General features: G+C 42.4%; 1 protein-coding gene across 24 annotated transcripts in view; it reads left to right on the top strand.

The window, feature by feature from the left end:
- The window catches only part of SVIL (supervillin), a 235,284-nt gene that overhangs the window by 153,291 nt on the left and 67,810 nt on the right, over window positions 1–14,183 (top strand). The gene's annotated exons all lie outside the window — the stretch shown is intronic.

Here is a 14,183-nt window from a genome sequence, read left to right on the forward strand (position 1 = left end):
ATAAGCCTAGTCTCAGTCTCTCAACACTGGACTTTCACAAAGAGAGGATTAAAAGAATTAAATCGTAAAGGAATTCTTGAGGAGGCACGTGCTTTATTTATGTGTTTTTTAATTAAAAAAAAAAAAAGGTACTGCTTTATTTATGTATTTCTTTAATTAAAGGCACATGCTTTATTTTTTGCAGCCATTCAAGGCATACAATTCTATGATTTATAGGCAGAGAAACACAAATCATTTTCTTTTTTTTTTTTGTTTTGTTTATTTTATTTTTGGGACAGAGAGAGACAGAGCATGAACGGGGGAGGAGCAGAGAGAGAGGGAGACACAGAATCGGAAACAGGCTCCAGGCTCTGAGCCATCAGCCCAGAGCCTGACGCGGGGCTCGAACTCACGGACCGCGAGATCGTGACCTGGCTGAAGTCGGACGCTTAACCGACTGCGCCACCCAGGCGCCCCTCATTTTCTATATATTAGGAAAATACTGAGATATATTTGCATTAAAAAGGATGAAACATACTGTGTGACAAGTATGAAATTAAAAAGTAAATTAAGATATATGATAAAAAAACAGTTTGGAGGTTCCTCAAAAAGTTATGATCCAGTAATTACACTATTGGGTATTTAACCCAAAAAGGTGAAAACACTAACTCAAAGGGATACAAGCACCCCTATGTTTATAGCAGCATTATTTACAATAGCCAGATTATGAAAGCAGCCCAAGTGTCCACAGACAGATGAATGGGTAAAGAAGATGTGATACATATATAGTGGAATACCATTCAACCGTAAGAAAGAATGAAATCTTACCATTTGCAACAGCATGAATAGAGCTGGAGAGTATAATGCCAAGTGAAATAAGTCAGAGAAAAACAAACACCATATGATTTGACTCATGTGGAATTTAAGAAACAAAACAAATGAGCAAAGGAAAAAAGAGAGAGAGAGAAACCAAGAAACAGACTCTTCACTGTAGAGAACAAACAGATGGTTGGGGAGGGGAGTGAGGGGTTGGGTGAAACAGGTGATGAGGATTAAAGAGTGCACATATCATGATGAGCGCTGAGCAATGTTTGTAATTGATGAGTCACTATATTATATACTTGAAACTGATATAACACTGTATGTTAAAAAAGGATTTATTTTGTAATGAGTACAGTAATTCATCTTGTAAAGATGGATTTAAATGGATTAATATTCTGCTTAGATGCTCTTTTTCTAGAGCCAGGAAATTCGGGTGTCAGAGAGCCATTGTTGTCTGATTTCCATTTGGGAGGAAGAAAGATAAAAAACACTTTGTGAATTATGACAATAACCAAAGAAATCTTGGTGACTTAACCATAAATGAAATGTCATCTGATATGGAAATATGCAACAGAAAAGTTTAAGGAGATTAAGGAGTGATCAAAAAAACTGTCTGTAGATAATGAAGTTATTTTATACCACATGTATTTGTGGATGTGTTCTAGCACTGAGATGGAATATTTTTCTCACTGCTGTACTATATACTGTCATCACCCAGCTCTGCCAAGTATTTGGGCTGTTAATTTCTGAATTAACTCCTTCCCATTGCATCGTTTTATTTTGTGGTCACTAGAAGAGGCTGGTTTTTCTTCATTACTTAAATATGGAATACATCACTCATGAATATACCATCAGAGACTTGCTAAAAATTCAACTGTGAGCCAGACATCACATGCATGGCTTTTATATGTACCCATATATGCTAACACATATACACATAGAACAATCATTACTTCTTGTACCATTAAGAGCATTCTAAGCTCAGTAACAGTCTTAAGGGCAATATTTAGCTAAGCAGTAAATTTTAACTGATTAGAATTATTTAATGTTCATTTGAACATTTATATGATGAAGAAAATATGTACATTTGTCACAAAGTCTTTAGCTCAGAAATCCCGTTAACTGCCCGGGAGTTCAGGTACATACTTCATTCTGAAACAGATGGACAATATGTATATTAACAGAATAGAGCATAAGACACCTCTTTTTAAATTTTTTTTAACATTTATTTATTTTTGAGAGAAAGAGCATGAGTGGGAGAGGGGCAGACACACACACACACACACACACACACACACACACACACACACACACAGAATCCGAAGCAGGCTCCAGGCTCTGAGCTGTCAGCACAGAACCCAACACGGGGCTCAAACTCACCAACAGTGGGATCGTAACCTGAGCCAAAGTCAGACGCTTACCCGACTGAGCTACCCACGCGCTTGGAGCATAAGACAGCTCTTAATCCCCATCCCCCAATCCCGACAATCCCCTTATATTTAGAATTTCAGCATTGTGTTTTCTAGAGAGGTAGTTTTGCTGATATGAACCATTCTTTGTTAATTCAGCTATTATGAATGTTAATAAAATTCAAAGGGACCTGGGGCGTGTGGATTATTCAGTTTTAAAACTCTGAGCTCCTGCTACTAATAGAGATCCTGAATCCAGAATTCTTGCTGAATTTGCTACTTTTTGTACCTCTTACGTAATTTAAAAAGAAAGAAAACGTACCGTATTTGTAACGTCTGTGAGGGGAGAAAGTTAATTCCCAGGGCCCACACCTGCTCTTTGCCTGAGCGTCCACTGTGACTCCCTGTTGTCAGTGACCTGGGTGTTGGGCAAAGAAGAAAATTATACTGAATTTCCCAGTGGTGATCCACTCTAGAAAACCCTTTTTTATTTGTTTTCATGACTCCACTTCTATGCTGGCCAGTCCTTCTCCCACTAAGCAAATTGTATCATTAGCAAATGAACTTGGTAGGCAGAGGCATCACTGAAATTTGACCTGAGGAGGGCTGCCATTGGCTGATGGTCGTTTGGACAGGGCTCTGATGACACCAGACCTGTGGCTTGGCTCAGGAAGCTAGACCAGGGCACCCTCCGCAGTGTGCCTTTTCAGAGACATGGTGACAGGCAGACTCAGCCAACTGAGAAGGAAAGAGATTTAGGCTATGCTCTTGTAATTTATTTCCGATCGTATGTGCTCATCTCCCAGGGAGAGGTTCAGTCTAAAAATGGTCTTCAGAGACTCAAGCTCATTGTTTTCCTTCTTATTTGTCTGCTAACCTGACCTGACAGAAAGATCTACAAGAGGGGGAGCCTGGGTGGCCCAGTCAGTTAAACTTCTGACTCTTGGATTCAGCTCAGGTCATGATCTCCCCGTTCGTGAGATCAAGTCCCACATCGGGCTCTGCGCTGGCAACATGGAGCTTGCTTGGGGTTCTCTCCCTCTCTCTCTGCCCCTCCCCTGCGTGGGCTCTTTCTCTTTCAAAATAAATAAACATTAAAGAAAAAAGAAAAGAAATGTCTACAAGAGAGTGGTATAGAGGGGAAAAGCTGCCGCTGGCCATCAGCATTGGTTCCTCAGCCCCTGTCCCCCCAGGGCACGAGTGTCCCTAACACAGGCTCCAGGTCAGGGCAGATGTCCCGGGAAAACATAGATCTCTAAGACCTAGGTCTCTAAAGAAGAGACCTCTGGGTACTCTAACAGGTCACATAGCGGGATAGAACTATTTTCACCTTTCAGCCCTTGTACCCCCAAACATCTCTTCGCCCTGCTTTATTAGCATTTGGCTCTGAAAATACGGTCAACTCACTCCTATTTTGTTTTTCTTTTTCTTCTGTTCTCACTGGCAAGTATCACCTTATGTTCACTGAATTAAATATGAATATGTCACACAAGATGCTAGCTGGTGTGTCCTAAATTCAAATGTCTGCCAGATTTTAAATGCAAAACTGTGCCTGTACACACGCGCCCTCATGCACTTATATGGCAGCACACAGACACAAAGCAATCATTAGCATTTTTCCCAAACAAGCAACTCGAAGCAAGTAAACTGTTCATTTTAATGAGATGCCTAAGTTAATAACCATTCTTCTTAAGCTGAATACTGTTGTATAATTAGAAGCTGTTATGTAATTAGAGCTGGACACCCACAGGGTGAAACTAATTCTACTGTGGTGGATTTTGACTTCACTTTGGCAGCAGGAAGCACTTTTTAGCCTGTTGACTCTTAGCAGTTACAGGGAGTTAAAGCCTCTCTCTCATTATATACTTAGGGATACAAACCAAGAGCAACTCACAACCTCTATGACCGTTTAGGGTGAGTTGCCACATCATAAGAAAGTTCTGTTACACCCAAGGTCACCATCTCACTGTTCTCTTGTCCCCAGTGACCCTACGGTCCTCTCCCAGGGGAGTGACCTCTGCGCTATGGGGATGTTGGCTCACCCCAAGACCCCTCAAGAATAGATACCCGACGTTAAAGACTTGTAAATTCTTAGAAGCAGAAGTAATCCTGGAGATTATTTAAAAATCTCTTTTCTACATGAAAAAAATGAAAGATTAAAGAATTTAAGTGATGGGGTTAGGACCACGTGGCTACTTTGACAAAGCTGAGGCCAGTATCCATCACCCGTTTATTCGTCCACTCAAGTTCCCTGCATCTGTCAAGCTCTTTCCGTTGCGTCTGCTCTCGCCGTTTATGTCAGTTCTATCAGGTAACACCATGGAAAAGCGAGTGTGCTGGTTTCGCCCTTCGAAGGTTAGAGGTTTTTAGGAAAGAAGACCGGGGGTATTAGAGAAACAGTTTATGTGCATTTACATAAGGTACTTAAGAACTTTGCCCTTATAAACAAAATGAAAACTTGTAGTTTAATAGAGTTCAAACTCAGTAGGCATCCACGTATCTGTGCATACCTCGTCAGCATTGGTTTATGGATTAATTTCAGCTCTGAGGTAGTTTAGCTAATCATCGAAGAAAATTATATTGGGTCTCCTGTGTGCCAGGCACTGTGCTCCTAATTGGCTATATTATTTTAAAAAAAAGTATAGGAAATAATCACAACATGATGGGGTAAATAAGGTTCTAGAGATCAAGGTTGGGTGCCATGGGAAAATGTTGATTGTATACCAATTTTCCTCCTGTGGAGATGTGGTCACGTTGAACTAAGTCCTTAAAGATGTGGTGAGTTTGCTAGCCATGGAGGGGAGGCTACTCCCAGCACAAAGGCACGAACGAAGACTTAGAAGGAGGGGGTGGGATGAGGCCAAGTGCCACATGGGGAGCAGTCATGGGGCACCTCAGATGACACGACAAGGCATTTGGCCTTCACCTTGTGGACAACGGAAAGTGAAGCGTTTGAAAGCAAGGATGATTGATTGTGTGTTTTAGAAAGATCGTTCTGGAGGAATGTGGAGGGTTGGTCTGAAGGATAATTGATTCCAGTTAGGGAGACCACTGACGTGGTGATTGCAGTTACCCAGGCATGAGATAATGAAGTCTGGGCTTCTAAGTTGAGCTTTGTCATTAACGTGGTCCTTGGCATTAACTTGGCATTTCATGAGATAATCTGGAAGATATCAATGATAGGCTGATCCTATTTCTGGAGGAGGGGTTGTAAACAAGTTCGGTGACGGTAAGGGTAAGGAAAAGAGTGGAAGGAAGGATGCAGCAGGAAGGGAGACGGGAGAGAAGAGAGCACATGTACCTGCAGTAGGGTTGGAAACTAACAAGATGAAATTTAATCAAGCCCTCTACTTAGAGGGGGAAAAAATCAGTGTACAACTTCAGGATTGGGAAACCTGATTTAATAGTAGTTCATGGGAAACAGACCTCGGAGTTTTAGTTGACAGAAAATTCTTTATGTGACTGCCAAAATGGCTGGTCCAATCTTGGGGTGCAGTGATGAAAGTAGCCCAAATAATCCTGGTCCCTCTGTGTTGGGGCAGTGGTCAGATTACATCTGGGTATCTCATTCTGATTGAGCTGTTGACAAGTGAGAACATATCTAGAAAAGTCTGCTTTCCTGTTTGCCCTGCTTTCTTGACCTTTCCAGGTTTTTATAAACTTCTCCCTGTCGTAATAGAAACTAGAATCATTTTTGGAGTCTCTTACACATTCTCTGGTGCTTAGACTCTCAAACCAGTCTGTTCTCATTATCAGAGTGTCATTTTCCCAGTGCACTTATAAGACTGAAGCTTGGCTTGGCATACGGAGCCCTCATGTTATCAGCCTGGCTTCTCAATGATGATGATTCTGCCAAAAGGGAGAAGAGGAGGGAGAGGTCACGAACCAAATGAGGAGTCTCACAAATATAGTTTCACCTGCACCCCTTGTCTTAGAGCCCCATGCAGACAAGGCTGACATGCCCAGATTTACCAATTCCTCCAGAATCCCCCGAACATGGCAGCATGAATTTGGTATTATGCCACTCCATAAGATTGGTAAGGATGATCCACTAACAGCATTACTTTAGCACAGGCCTTATGCAAAGGTTACTTCCCTTCTCTGAATCATTTTCATGTCTCTCCATCTCCGCTCCTGCCTGGCATCTGGCACATAGTGAGTGGATCCATAAATCATTTTTGCATGAACGTTCTGTTGTTTTCTGTACTTTCTTGAAGCGTCACCCAACAGTAGTAGCGATACTTGAAATAGCCCAAAATCGCAAACTGTTTATCAGCCCACAGCCCGTGGGGGACTTGTGCCTACATGTAAACCGTGGGCCCTTTCCTTCGTCAAGAAGTACATGCTATGAACAAAACGTCAGCTGACGTAAACAGCAGGCTTCGTGATGTTGTCCTTGTCCACTCCGGTGCAGGCCTCTTATCTAATCACAGGCCAGCGACACCAACCAGAAGAACATGCTTTGAGGAGCACCTGTTTATACTATAAGGCTCTTTCCACTTGATCTGAGGTCAGAGTTCTTGTAGATGATCTTGAGTCAGTGTGCTCGTAAATACTATTAAACTACGAGTGGGAATCGTGATGTGGGGGAACAACGTGGAGGGACACTTCGGGAGCCTTCTAAACTCCATCTCCAGTCCTAAATGGTTGATTCTAGGTTAGCCTCACAGCTAAGGCAGCGAAGTCACTGGATCACCTTGTACTAGCAGTGGTGGGTAGGAATCTAAGCGGGAGCCAAGGAAATACAAATCCAGCTGGGAACTGGAAGCTTGAGCCACTTTGGAAGGCCGCTTCCAGCACCTTCCTCAGACTCCAGTGCCTTTATGTGTAGTTCTTTCCATCTGCACACACCTTCTGTCATTGCCCTTGCTTGCCTGAGGCCTCAGCATTTAGGCATTCGGTACTGAGGTTAGTTCAGAGAGAAGCTGAAAGAACTCACATATTTATCCTGTTTCTGCCCCAAGAAGACTCTATTTCTACCTTTTTGTTACCCAAGAAGTCCTCACTTTATAATCCAATAGTGATATATTTGTTAATTGAGGAATAATTCACATCAAAATGCATACATTTTCCATTTAAAATGCACCAACTCAGGTTGGTGAGTTTGTGGAAACGTGTGATGATTACCCCAGTTGAGATAGAAAAGATTTACATTGATTGTTGACTCTATTTGCAAGGACCTAATTTAGCTGCCATAGCCTGATGGTATCATACACTCAACTCATGTTGTACAAAACCAACCCTTCTCGGGGTGCCTAAGTGACTCAGTGGGTTAAGCATCTGACTCTTGATTTTGGCTCAGATCACGATCTCACGGTTGTGAGTTCTAGCCCTGAATCAGGCTCTGTGCTGACAGTGCAGAGCCTGCTAGGGATTCTCCGTCTTCTTCTCTGTTCCTCCCTGACTTGTGCTCCCGCACTCATGTGCACGCGCGCGCGCGCTCTCTCTCTCTCTCTCCCCCAAAAATAAACTTAAAAAATTAAAAAAAAAAAACCCTCACTTGGTTGATTTTTTTTTTAACCAAGTTTTACTTATTAAGAATAGTTAAGCATAGCATTAAGGAACACTCATTAAATAACAGCATCGATTTAATGTTTAAAGAAAAAAAATGAACTTAAGGCATCATTGCCACTATTCAGATGTGATCTCTTTTTTTGTTTTTAAACTGACCTGGTATTCTACTACTTCTCCAAAACAGTGGCCCTTCGGCCATAGAAATAAATTTTGTACTTTTACAAAATGATAGACTTTTTCTTCTGATTTTGGACATCCCTTAGCCACCTGTCAGTATTACAATCAGGCTGTACCCTGTGGTGGTGGAAAACTGAATCCAAAAAGTCCCATTATGTTCCATCATTTTGGAATGCCTGTGAATCAACCAAATCAGTTTTATAACCTTGACCCACCATTTCAGGGAGCCATGCATTTAATTCGAAAGGAAGAATTTGCCTTCTCTACCAATGTCAACACTTAAGAGTGACCACTCTGGGTTGTTTTCTGCTCTTTACTAGGTTTTTCAGCCTCGCTGGGCTTTGGGGAGAAAATTTGAAGGAAAGAAAGAAAAAAGATCTAAGATAGGTTTTGTGGAAATGACTGGCCCACATTTTCATTTGGTATTTATTCATTTACACATATTTTTGCTTTTAAAGAATGAAAAAAAGATACTTGCATTTAAAAATTCCATGAACTGCACCAAACATCTGTGTCAAAGTAAATAAATCCCTTAATTGTGACTGCTGTCTAGATCGATTATAATGCTAAACTGAATTATGTTTTTTAGAAGTCTTAAGTCTTTAAAATCTATTTTTTGAGGTATAATCTATGTACAGTAAAATTCACTGTTGTTAGTCAACTTCTATGAATTTCGACAGATATATAAAGTTGTGTAACTATCACTACAATCAAGATACAGAATCGTTCCATCAGCCCAAAAATTCCCTCTTGGTCAACCCTTCCCACCATCACCAGGTCCTGCCAACCAACCAATAGTCTGTGTTCTTCACTATAGTTTTAGATTTTTTAATATGGAAAATCACATTCCTTGACTATTTCATTTTTCTTAACTCGAAAAAGTCATATAAGAATTTGATGAAATTATTTTTTTTAAAACCAGAGAAGAAATGTTAATGTCGATCGTTTATAATATCATCAGAAAGGGATCCATCTTGGATGATTGTGGTGTCGACTTGCAAGGTAGTTTATACAGAGTTGATTTTACATTTCAGATTCCCTAGTGACTACTCAGCATGCAATGAAGTCAGGTGCACACACTGAAATTCTTTTCCCTGGTGCTGGCATTGTACCCGTGTCAGGGCTGACACATGAATGTTGACTATCGAGTTGATATTTAGCTGTTGTGATGTTGAGCAAAAGTGCCTGTGCAAGTGGGAATTAGGTTGTGTGAATTAGGTGTCATGTCACATTTTCATATTTTGTGCGTGCTAGAGGAGGAGGGGCAGCCGGGGACCCAGTCAAGCTGAAGCAGTCCCTTGGGCCTCAGGGTACGTCTGATTCTTCCCACTTCACGTCCAGTATCACCTGCTCTCAGGTTATCCCTCCCATGAGTTTTCCTGTTTCCAAATGGCTGATGCTTCCACACATTTTCTGCTCTAGGAGGTTCTGTTGGGGGACGGCGACCAGGCTTCATGCACCTTGGCCAAGTCTGGGTCCCTGCATTTCCGCACCCCCCCCCCCCCCCCCGCTCCCCGTCCTCAGCAGTGAGTGCCTTCTGAGCCAAATTACTCTTCACTGCCAGGCTCCTTTGATTCCGTGCTGTGCATGGGGAGAAAACAAAAAACAAAACAGAGGAAGAGGATAATTGGGTTTTGCAGGATTTACAGGTAGTTGCCAGGCTTTCTGCTGAAGGTGGGACAGGCACGGCTGAGAGACCAACATCCAGTCAGGGTGGTGGGTGTGGCCAGGACGCCCTGGTGCCTTCCTTGCTCAGCCCCAGAACGCGTGAACACCTGCGCCCCAACTGAATCGTTTCTCATTCGAGCCAGGGAGGGGTTCCTCTTTCATTTTTCATTCATTTTCCAGAATACTGAAGCCTATAGCTCTGGAGGAGCTATGTAGGCTCAGGGATCTCACAGCACTTGAGTTCAAGCCCCAGACTTTTATATACCAGCTTGTGATCTGGGGCAGTTAATAATACTTTTTTTTTTTTTTTGTACTTGCCTTTCTTCATCTATAAAATAAGTATAAGAATACTTTCAAGGGTTGGGGCACCCGGGTGGCTTAGTCAGTTAAGCATCCCACTCTTGATTTTGACTCAGGTCATGATCTCGTGATTTGTGAGTTCAAGCCCCACATCGGGCTCTGAGATGCTGATGGTGGGGCGCCTCCTTGGGATTTTCTCTCTCTCCCTCTCTCTGCCCCTCCCTTCCTTTTGCGCGCTCTCTCTCTCTCTCTCTCCAAATAAAGAAGTAAACTTTAAAAAATAAAAATAAAAGAACACCTCCAGGGGTTGTTATGGGGATGATCATTCAACAGTTCATCCATCCCACAAATATTTATCGAGACCTGCTCTTTCCCACACACTATTCTGGGTGCTGATGATATAACAGTCTTCTCTCAAGAAGCTCATCTGCCCCTAGTGAATCTTTCTCCCCTAGGAGAAAGACAGCAAACAAATAAATATGCAATGTGACAGATGTAGTACGTACCACAGCTGTGAAGAAACTTCAAGGAATTCAATGAAAGCAGAGAGAGAAACGATTGGCACTTGCTATTCGATATGGAATGGTTAGGAATGGCCCTCTGATAGGATGGTTGTTGAGCAGAGAGTGACATCGAGTGAGGCAGCCATGCAGCCATTGGGATGGGTCAGCCTAGGCAGAAGTAGCACCTGCAAAGGCCTGAGTGGACTCTGTACAGAGCCTCTGAGGTGGCAGGACCTGGGGTGGGGAGGGGAAGAAGAGGTGGGAGAGGAAGGGTGGGCAGATCAGGGCCAGTCCGCAGCCCATCACTGGGGCTTTGGGTTTCACTCAAAATGATGTGCAGAGTCATAAAAGGGATGGAAAGAGGAATAACCAATCTGGATGCTAATTTGAAAACAGACCATAGGTGGGCAAAGATGAAAACAAGTAAAATAACTAGGAAGTCATCTTAGTAATCTGGGTGAGAGACGGTGGCGGCTTGAACTAGAAGGGCAGCAGCAGAACGGGTGAGAGGAGTTAGGTTTTGGAGCTAGCCAGTGGAATTGCCGATAACTTGGATGTGGGGTGTAAGAGACACCGAGGAATCAAACAGGAGGGTTGATTTTTTGGCAGGGCAGCTTGGAGCGGAGAGTTGCCATTTGCTGAAATACAGAAGGCTCCAGTGCAGGTTGACTTCGGAGGGTGATCAAGAGTTCCATTTTGGGGCATGTTAGACTTATGGTGTCTATTGGATAGACAAATGGAAGCATCAAATGGCCAGTTGAGTCCAAGAGTCTGAGTTGAAAGGGAGGTCGGGGTGGAGGTAAACAATGAGAAGGTGGTCAGCGTGGAAGTGAAAGCCCATTGGGAATATTAAGGCACTGAATGTCAGTGGAGGGGGAGAGGAGCCCATCGTGGGCACCCTGAACTCCAAAGGTACAGATGGTGGGGGGAGGAGGAGACTGAGAAGACTGCGCCAGGTGAAGGGAGCGATTGCCTGTATCTGATGCCGCTAGTGGGTGAGGAAGAGAAGAACCAAGGAGTGAGCACGTTCTGTGCGACAGTGGCAGCGCATGTCCAGAACAGCCTGCAGGCAGAAAGTGTCCACGTCAGACTGTCTCCCCAACTCCTCTCCTTATTTTCTGGTTGGGATAGCAGAAAAGATCACCCAAGTAAGTGCCTCAGCCAACCGCAAACATCCTAGCGCCTTACTGTGAGAAATACTGTTCTAAATCACTCCTGCTGTAAGTTTACTTAAGACACACTGGTCCTCCTGGTTGAAGCTGGACCCGTGTTCCTTAAAATCACATGACTTGTGAAGTGGGCTCTGTATGTCTTATCTCTAAAATATAAAAGCATGGGGCGCCTGGGTGGCTCCATTGATTAAGTATCCAACTCTTGAATTCGGCTCAGGTCATGATCCCAGGGGCCCCTTATTGGGCTCCACGGTGCGTGTGGAGCCTGCTTGGGATTCTCTCCCTCCCTTTCTCTTCTCTCTCTGCCCCTCCCCCACTGGCACATGCACTCTCTCTCAAAATAAATAAACTTAAAAAAAAAAAAATAGGGGCACCTGGGTGGCTCAGTTGGTTGAGCATCCAACTTCAGCTCAGGTCATGATCTCATAGTTCATGAGTTCGAGCCCCACATCAGGCTGTGTGCTGACAGCTCGGAGCCTGGAGCCTGCTTCCAATTCTGTGTCTCCCTCTGTCTCTGCTCCTCCCCCACTCTCACTCCGTCTGTCTCTATCAAAAATGAATAAATGTTTTTAAAAAATTTATAAAAAAATAAAATATAAAAGCAGTAACTCAGAGATGTCAGTACAACATTGTCTAGGAAGAAGGAAGGAGAGGAGGAGCCATGTTCTTAGCATGATGCCTTCGCATAGTTTTGTTTATTTCTCATTACATTCATACGTATCATACATGAAATGTCAAAATTTGAGTATTTGCTACCACGCTAGTATTTACTTGGTTTTTGGCTCGTTCCATACCAATGGCGTAATGAATAAATGGAGCCCAGCAAGTCTCCTGTGTCTGTGTGTGATTTTCATTTTTCAGATGCTGACCCAACATATTCTTAAGCCCCTGATCAATTTTTTTTTTTTTTTTTTTTTTGGTGGGGCTGACAAAGTTCTAGGCTTATCAATGAAAGTCATGTTCAGAAAGTTGTATAGCACTTCTTAGTTTAAAAAGCACTCTCTTATACAAAACACATTTGAGCGTTAAAATAATTTTGTGCGGGAGGCATATTGTATTAAGTTGGTGGTTTTCAAAAGCAAATTGCAGCTGCTTCCTCTTTTCTCACTATATCCTGTGCTAGAGTGATTGCCTCCTTTCTTAGCTGCAGATGATAGGCTAACTATTCCTGTGTTGAAAATTAGACCAAATTTTACAGTTGGAAACAAAATGGCTTTGCCATACACCTAAATTTTTTGTTTGCTACAGACTAAATTGCTGTAATGCTGGGGAAAGGGAGACTGGGCTGATCAGTTTGAGTGTGGAAAGACAAGGGAATGTCCAAGCCTAGTACAGGACAGATTTCAGTGGTCACAGAAAAATGTATACTAGTGGTTACAGACTGGTTCTGGCCTGTCAGCTTAAACTAAAACTTGAACTAAAATGGTTTTAGAAAATTCAGATCACTTTATTATCATTGTCACTCTATTGTTTTTTTGGAAATTGCTTTGAGCTCAAATGTGTTTCCAACCTAGTATTCAAGAACTCTTACAAATAAGTTGCAGTTTGGGGCTGGTAAACATTTTAACTAGCGTGTAGAATTTTCTTTTTCTTTTTCTAAACAATTTTTTTTTTAGAGAGAGCAGGGGAGAGGGGCAGAGAGAGAGAGAGATCATGGGAATTTTAAGCAGACTCCACACGCACCATGGAGCCCAGCATGGGGCTCGATCCCACGACCCTGGGATCATGACCTGAGCCAAAATCAAGAGTTGGATGCTTAACCCACTGAGCCACCCAGGCGCCCCTCCTTTTTCTCTTTCTACATTGTTAGGTGATACAGATCAGTAGTGTGACTGTTCGTCTTGTGATTTGCTTTACATGGTTACCACAGGGTTTTCCTGGCCTGTCCTAAAATATCTTCAATGTGGCATAATTTCTTCATCCCATTCAACTTGGTGTTATATCCAATCGTGTGTGGAGGAATGAATGTGCAAATCATATGTTACCTTGCCTACCACAGTGTAAGCTTTTTAACGGCTGGGATGATGCCTGAGTCAACTTTGTTCCTTCTCAGAGCCTAGTCCAGTGCTTCCTACATAGAAGGAACTCAATTAACATCTATTGAATTGACCTGCATCAGTATTGGTAATTGTTAATGTTGGTTGCATTATTCCGTGACAAATATAAAAGGAAAATGTCTAAGAGCAATTAAAGCTATGATCTTCTTGAATTTCCTTTTACTTATTTCCTTTATTTGATATGTGTTGTTTTGTATGGGTACTATTTTTATATTTGGCTATTTACCAATATACCTTAACAGAACTTCTAGATTATAAATTGACATTTAATCCTACTCTCACAAGAAAATTGCCTGGTATTTGTGGGGACAGGGTGACTGGAACAGACTCCTAATACTTGCAGATTACTTGAAAAATGCTTTATGTGGTGGCTTTGGATAGATTTATTTCTATCTCTTGAGATTAGTGGGGAGCCACACGTCCCTTGTGAAATAAATACAAACCTCCGACAAAACGTGCCTATACATTTTCAAAAGCCAGGATTATTCTTTACTTAAAAAAACAGCCTTTAGGTTTTACATTATAATTGTCTGCACATATGTTGACATTTGAATAGACATTATCTGAAGTTTTGTCTTTTGT

This window comes from Leopardus geoffroyi, chromosome B4 (genome assembly GCF_018350155.1).
Source record: "Leopardus geoffroyi isolate Oge1 chromosome B4, O.geoffroyi_Oge1_pat1.0, whole genome shotgun sequence".
In the NCBI taxonomy this organism is placed as follows: domain Eukaryota; kingdom Metazoa; phylum Chordata; class Mammalia; order Carnivora; family Felidae; genus Leopardus; species Leopardus geoffroyi.